Below are 6337 nucleotides of genomic sequence, written 5' to 3' on the forward strand. Positions count from 1 at the left end.
CTAACTAAAAATATTATACTTGAATTTCATAAATATTATCGACTCATGTGAAAAATTTTAGATTTGAATTAAAATCCAGTTCATCATCCAACAACTTAAAGCATACAAGGAAAAAAAATTTAAATAACTGATTGCATAACAAATAACCTTCCTCTAATTCTGTCAGTCTTTTATAATTAATTATAATGATATTATTTTTTAGAACGGTGACTTTCTTGTATTACGCTACCGTACTTTTGAAAATGAAGAGCCTCATTGCCCCATCCCGGCCAGACTATGTTGTCTTAACCTGGTCCACGTTAGTTTCAGAGTTTGGCTTGTGCGGTCCTCCGGGAAACCATACTGTCGATTGCCACTTGACAGCCGTTGTGCCACCACAAGATCTGAACACTCTCTGGCATAACACACGGTGGGACGAAAACCCAATTGCGCTCAGTATAGTACTTGACATCTCTGCAAGAAGGCTAGGCTTTATCTATTATTGCATAATCCACCAAATGACACAAGTGGAGATTGAACTTAAGTCTCCATTGGAGAGCTCAATACTCGCTGCAACTAGCCCACAAGTGGTGGATTGATAGTATTTATTTAGGGTATCGAGTAAATATTACAGTTATAAAAACTGACAAAAATATACATAAAATATTAATGAAAAATAAATATAAAGGTATGTATTTTTTTTAAATAACAACGCTTACATTCTCCTAAATTACACAAAACAAATACTAATTTACTTCTTGCTTGTTATTGAACCCAAATTCTCTCACTAAAAGCAAAAGCCTAGGGGGGGGGGGGTTATTGCACGGACCTCCCGGCCGCTGGAGTGATCCCACTCCACAAGCTAGCAACGTCCCAATGCTGCCTGACGGTTAATACCCCATCCCGAGCTGAGTCCGTTTCCCTCTGGGAAGAAGGTGGCAGAATACCCCCTGCCTGGACTCGAACCCGGGTCTCTGTGAAGAGTAGAGGTGGGACTGGCCAACTGGGACACCCCAGTTGGTTCACTAAAGGCAAAAGCCTATATCAAGTGAGATAGCCCGCATTTAATTTAGGAAAAATTACAAGTTTTGTCTTTTACCTTTATACCACTTTTCAGGCGGTGTCCTTTTTAACGTTCTTTACTAGGTATTTTGTTGCAAGTTTAGTCCTTTACACCAAACCTAGTTAAAAAACCCTGTTAATTGTTGGGTGTAAAGAACTAAACTTGCAACAAAATACCTAGGTAAATGACTAAACTTGCAATAAAATACCTAGTAAAGGACACCGCCTGTCAACAATTAACAGGGTTTTTTAACTGGGTTGGGTGTAAAGGACTAAACTTGCAACAAAATACCTAGTACCTGTCAACATTCGTTAAAAAGGACACCGCCTAAAAAGTGGTATAAAGATAAAGGACAAAACTTGTAATTTTTCCTTTAATTTAATATAAAGGAACCTATGATATATTTATTTCTTATTAGTGTGATGTAGTAACTAACCTAAGTTTATGCAATTGAGTTCTTGTCTTTATTCCTCATTTCATAGGTCGAATGATTGTGGGTCCGTTTGTGTTTGTTTCCTACTCAAACAAACATGGATCCGATATTCCGATACATCGTTTTGACTATTCACACGAAAGAACTAATCAACCTCTTTTTTTGTTTGCTAGTAGTAACTAAATATAAATACATAATCTTTTTAATTTTTTATTTTTTGAATGCCAGTCTTTGCTGTGTGTCGTATCAGGAAGATTTGGAATTTCATATATGCACGTAAAAAGTGATCAACTATTGGTTCAAATAAGTTATGATCGGCCATGTGCAAACACATGGCTTTTGTCCCTCTGCTTGTAAACTTTTTGTCTGATTTAATTAATATTTATACATGTTTAAAGCAACAAGAATATTATAAACATGGTCCAGTTTAGGAGTGTTAACGGTTTGGTTTTAACGATTTTAAGAGTCAAATCATTGGTAACCGTTTTTAAATCTTTGTAAATTAAATTGCTAAAAATTGAATTGAAACTAAAGCTATAGGATTTTAACACTATAGGGTTAATAAAGTTTGGTTTCTCAATTTTAACTTATTGGGTCTTCAAGCTTGTAACACTATAGGATTTAATTTAACATCATTGATTTTTTTAAATTAAAACAATAACTTAAACTAAAGAGAACAAAATTTTATGCAAGCAGAAAAATTTTGTTAGACTATGTACCATTGTAAATTTTTTTTTTTGGTTTTGTTGTATTAGTATGATTAAATGAATGTTGTTTGATCATGGTTTTTAAATCAAACAGTGTAGCCAGGTTTGAAGAAAAAAATGTGTATGAAACTAAACAATGATTGGTTTAGTTGGTTTCAACGTTTTAAGAACATGCGTACTGGGCGTGTTTGCCTAGTTTTTTTTGCCCAATCCCGCCCAAACACGCCGGGGAACCACCCCCTGGGCGTGTTTGGCTGATTTTTCTGTTTTGGCATGATTTAAATCACGCTATGGGAGCATTATTTTGGCCAATCGGATTTAATCTTCCTTTTTTAGTCCAATAGTTTTTTTTGTTGGTTTTTTTATTTTTATTTAATTCTTTACACCTCACATCCCCCGTACACTCATTTTAGAAAAACGCCCAATAATGCCCCTTGCTGACTGTACTGCCATATGACGAAAAATACCCAAGGGTAAGAACATTATTTAGCTTACCACTACGCATTGTAAAAGGAACATGAAACCTTTAGAGAGGGTAATGCGAATCCATTGGCTATAAAAGTTCTACATAGAAAAATGTGGTAATTATACCAAAAATGCTAACTTCTCCGATCACGATTTACATTTTCCTTTACTTTCGAATTTCACCTCTTATATTATATAAGTGTGGAGAGAGCGTTATGCGGGTAATGGGTCTAGGGTACTTACCACCTCCTAGGGTAGTTTGTGTGGGTTGGGTCTGAGATTAGTAGTGTAGAACCCGTAAAAAGTTTATGAAAACTATGTGGCTGGTTGGTGGATAGAGTAAATGGGTGAGACCCTTTGTTCTGTGTTAGATGAAAGGAGTGTTACCGGTAGTGATTTAGTGATGTTAGCATAATTTAGGGTAAAAATGACGTGTCAAAACAAGATTGGAGAAGGCTATAGGATACATGAAAGGGGTATCCCTCCATGGTAAATTTTTACACTATTAACCTATTTCAAATTTTAACAATATTTAATAGTCATTTTCCTCTTATACTATAAATATTAAACATCTTTGACACATTTAATTTTTAGTAACATTTCATTTTCGTTAACTATAAAAAATAATCTAAATACATAGTTGTGTATAATTTTTGAGTAAATTACTCTTTTCGTCCATGTGGTTTGTCAAAAATCACTATTTCAGTCAATTAGTTTAAAAATTGCAATTTCAGTCCCTGTGGTTTTACTTTCGTAACCATTTCAGTCCACCTCGTAACCATTTCAGTCCCTGTACTTAACAGAATAAATGGATTGAAATGGTTACGAAAGTGAAACCACATGGACTGAAATGGTTACGAAAGTGAAACCACAGGGACTGAAATCGCAATTTTTAAACTAATGGACTGAAATATTGATTTTTAACAAACCACGGGGACGAAAACAATATATAACTCTATAATTTTTTTTCTCAACATTTTGATTTCAGTTTTATTTAAAAATATACTTTTTTCCTTTCAAAATATATAAAGTGTTTTTGGTATCGTAAACGTAAACCACTTTCGTATGTGCTCTGATTGGTCATACACGTACAATATTCATGCCACATCGCATGGAGCAACTCTAACTGCTTAGGCTACATTACTCACTTATGCCGAATGTTTTTGTCATAACATAAATGTAAGGAGGTACTAAAATAGCATAGAGAGAAACTTGATGGGACTAAATTACAAATGGTGGATATGACAATATGAATGAATGATGATGAAAAGGAGTTCAGTGCATAATGGGGTTGACCTCCAACAAACCCTAAATCCAATGACAAATAGGGTCTCTTTTGAATAATTGTAAGGTGGTTGATGATCAGAAGAAAAGCATATATCATGGGTTTGTGGGCATCACTATCCACCTCCATGCATGGTGGATATTAGTACACATGTGATATGTGATAGATACATCTATATCTATTGTATTGTATTATATTGTATTACGTTACGTAATATTTGAAGTAAATTTGAATTATGTTGAAGAATCTAACATCAGTCAATTTTGGAGTTTCGAAGTAGATGGTGGGTCCCACGAAAGCAACATACTAGATCATATGTGATACGTAAATTGTTGAGTAGAATAAAAAGCATGTGGGCGAGAGGGATGATGGAAGGTGTCTTTGTTGATGTAGATCGATGGGTCTACCATAATGGGCTTTTGGCAAGCATGAATACTTACTTTTTGCCTTTTTTTGGGGTATTTATGTAAAGATAAAAAGTATGTGGGCGATAAAGAAAGCGTTATTTTCAAGCGGACTTAATGAGTCGTTATGTTTTGATTAACTGGTCTATTCAACATCAAAAAAAAAAAAAAAAAGGTGTTAAAACATTAATAAAAATGCAAGTGCAAAAACATTATTTTATATTTCATGTAGTTTGTGTAAATGCTTATTTGGTTCTTGTAGTTTTCTGTATATAACGATTTTTTTATTTAACTTGCGTGTAGATTCAACAAAACAACAAAAGCAAGTTAATAGATAGATTAGTTTTTTTTTTTTTTTTAATTAGTATTGTCCTAAAACTCTTAATATTGTAAAGTCATCTACAACTATAGAATATAACTATGTGGCCACTGATAATCAATAAAAATTAACTTTTAAAATGCATATTTAAAACTATATTCGTGTTTAATTTCTATTAGAATCATTAAATTAGACACTTTAACTCTAATCCTAAATCTACAGATTTGTCACTTCTGCTTCTAAATTCACACATTTGTTCACTTAGGAACTAGTTGAGTAGAAACAACATGATGTATATACCATGATACTACTAGGCTATGAGTCTTTTGGTCATATGTATATATGTATATTGTCCAAGTTAACAGTGTCAGAATATTGTTTGCGTTGTTCCTGATGAGTTGTTCATTCAGAAACTCACGCTTTTGTTTTCATCCGACGAATTACTCGCCCAGACAAAACGTATTCGGGTAGAGAAGCTTTCACACCCTAATAAGGGAGGTTTCGTTCTCCCCCTCAGCCACTGATGTGGGACTTACATCTCCACCCCCTTTTGGAGCTCAACGTCTTCGTTGGCACACCGGGGTAACCTCTGGCTCTGCTCTGATACCATTTGTATATCATGCAAGAATATTGTCCATTTTGTCACCGATGGGTTGCATGTCTAGAAACTTATAATTTTGTTTTCACCCAAAGAACTGCTAGCCCAAGCAAAACGTGCGCGTCTAGATAGAGAAGAGTTACACACCCCTCATCCTATAAGGAAGACTTCGTTTTCTTCTTAAATTATGTGGAACTTACATCTGGTGTATATTTAAGAGTATAATGTTGTATAGTTAAGAGTATTTTACATTGTTATTATAAAAGAAATATATATAACTAATCTCAACTATAGATTTTCAAAGAAAAAACTAGTTTAGAACTAGAGAAAATCATAAGATGCCTCAATTTGACTCACAATTTATCAAAATAGCCTCACTTTTTACGGGTGGCATCGGTTCGTCTTGGATGGAAGGCGAGGTTTTACCGATTATTCCACTATTATGCCTTCGGACGGATGGAGGTCGGATTTCCGCGCATCTGGGAGAGCCAAGGGGCTTGTGGTGGTCGAGTAGTTGACCTTGGCCACAGCGCCCGGTGTCACGAAGGTTGGCACGTCATTCTTTGTCATTCAAAAAAAAACCTACAAACTATATCGGTTTTTCTCACTCTTATTTTTTAATCGAATTATATAAATTAATTATAAATACATCTATTTCAAAAGTTGTATTAATACATCATAACAAGTTCAGATATATATCACTAATACGTCAACCTTTTACGTAATTAAGAGATACTGGATTTTAATAATTACAATTTTGTCATATTTGTCGGGATTAATTCCAAATCAGGAAATGTTTACAGACAGTGTTAACTTTGAACGTATTTTCCTCCACTGATAACGAACTCCATTAGTTTTTTTGATTATGTGGACTGCTTACGTGGCACACAAAAAACTCTTTACAAAAAACCTAATCTTATTTTCATCCAAACACTCTCATTCTTCCACAAACCTTCAACTTAGAGAGAGAAGAGATAGCTATTTCCTAAAAATCATGGGTTGTCGGATTTGTGTTGTCGTTGCTTGAAACCCTAGCCAACGTCATTTTCAAGCTTTCGTACCACCATGAAACCATATCCATAGC

Source organism: Helianthus annuus, chromosome 3 (assembly GCF_002127325.2).
Source record: "Helianthus annuus cultivar XRQ/B chromosome 3, HanXRQr2.0-SUNRISE, whole genome shotgun sequence".
Classification (NCBI taxonomy): Eukaryota; Viridiplantae; Streptophyta; class Magnoliopsida; order Asterales; family Asteraceae; genus Helianthus; species Helianthus annuus.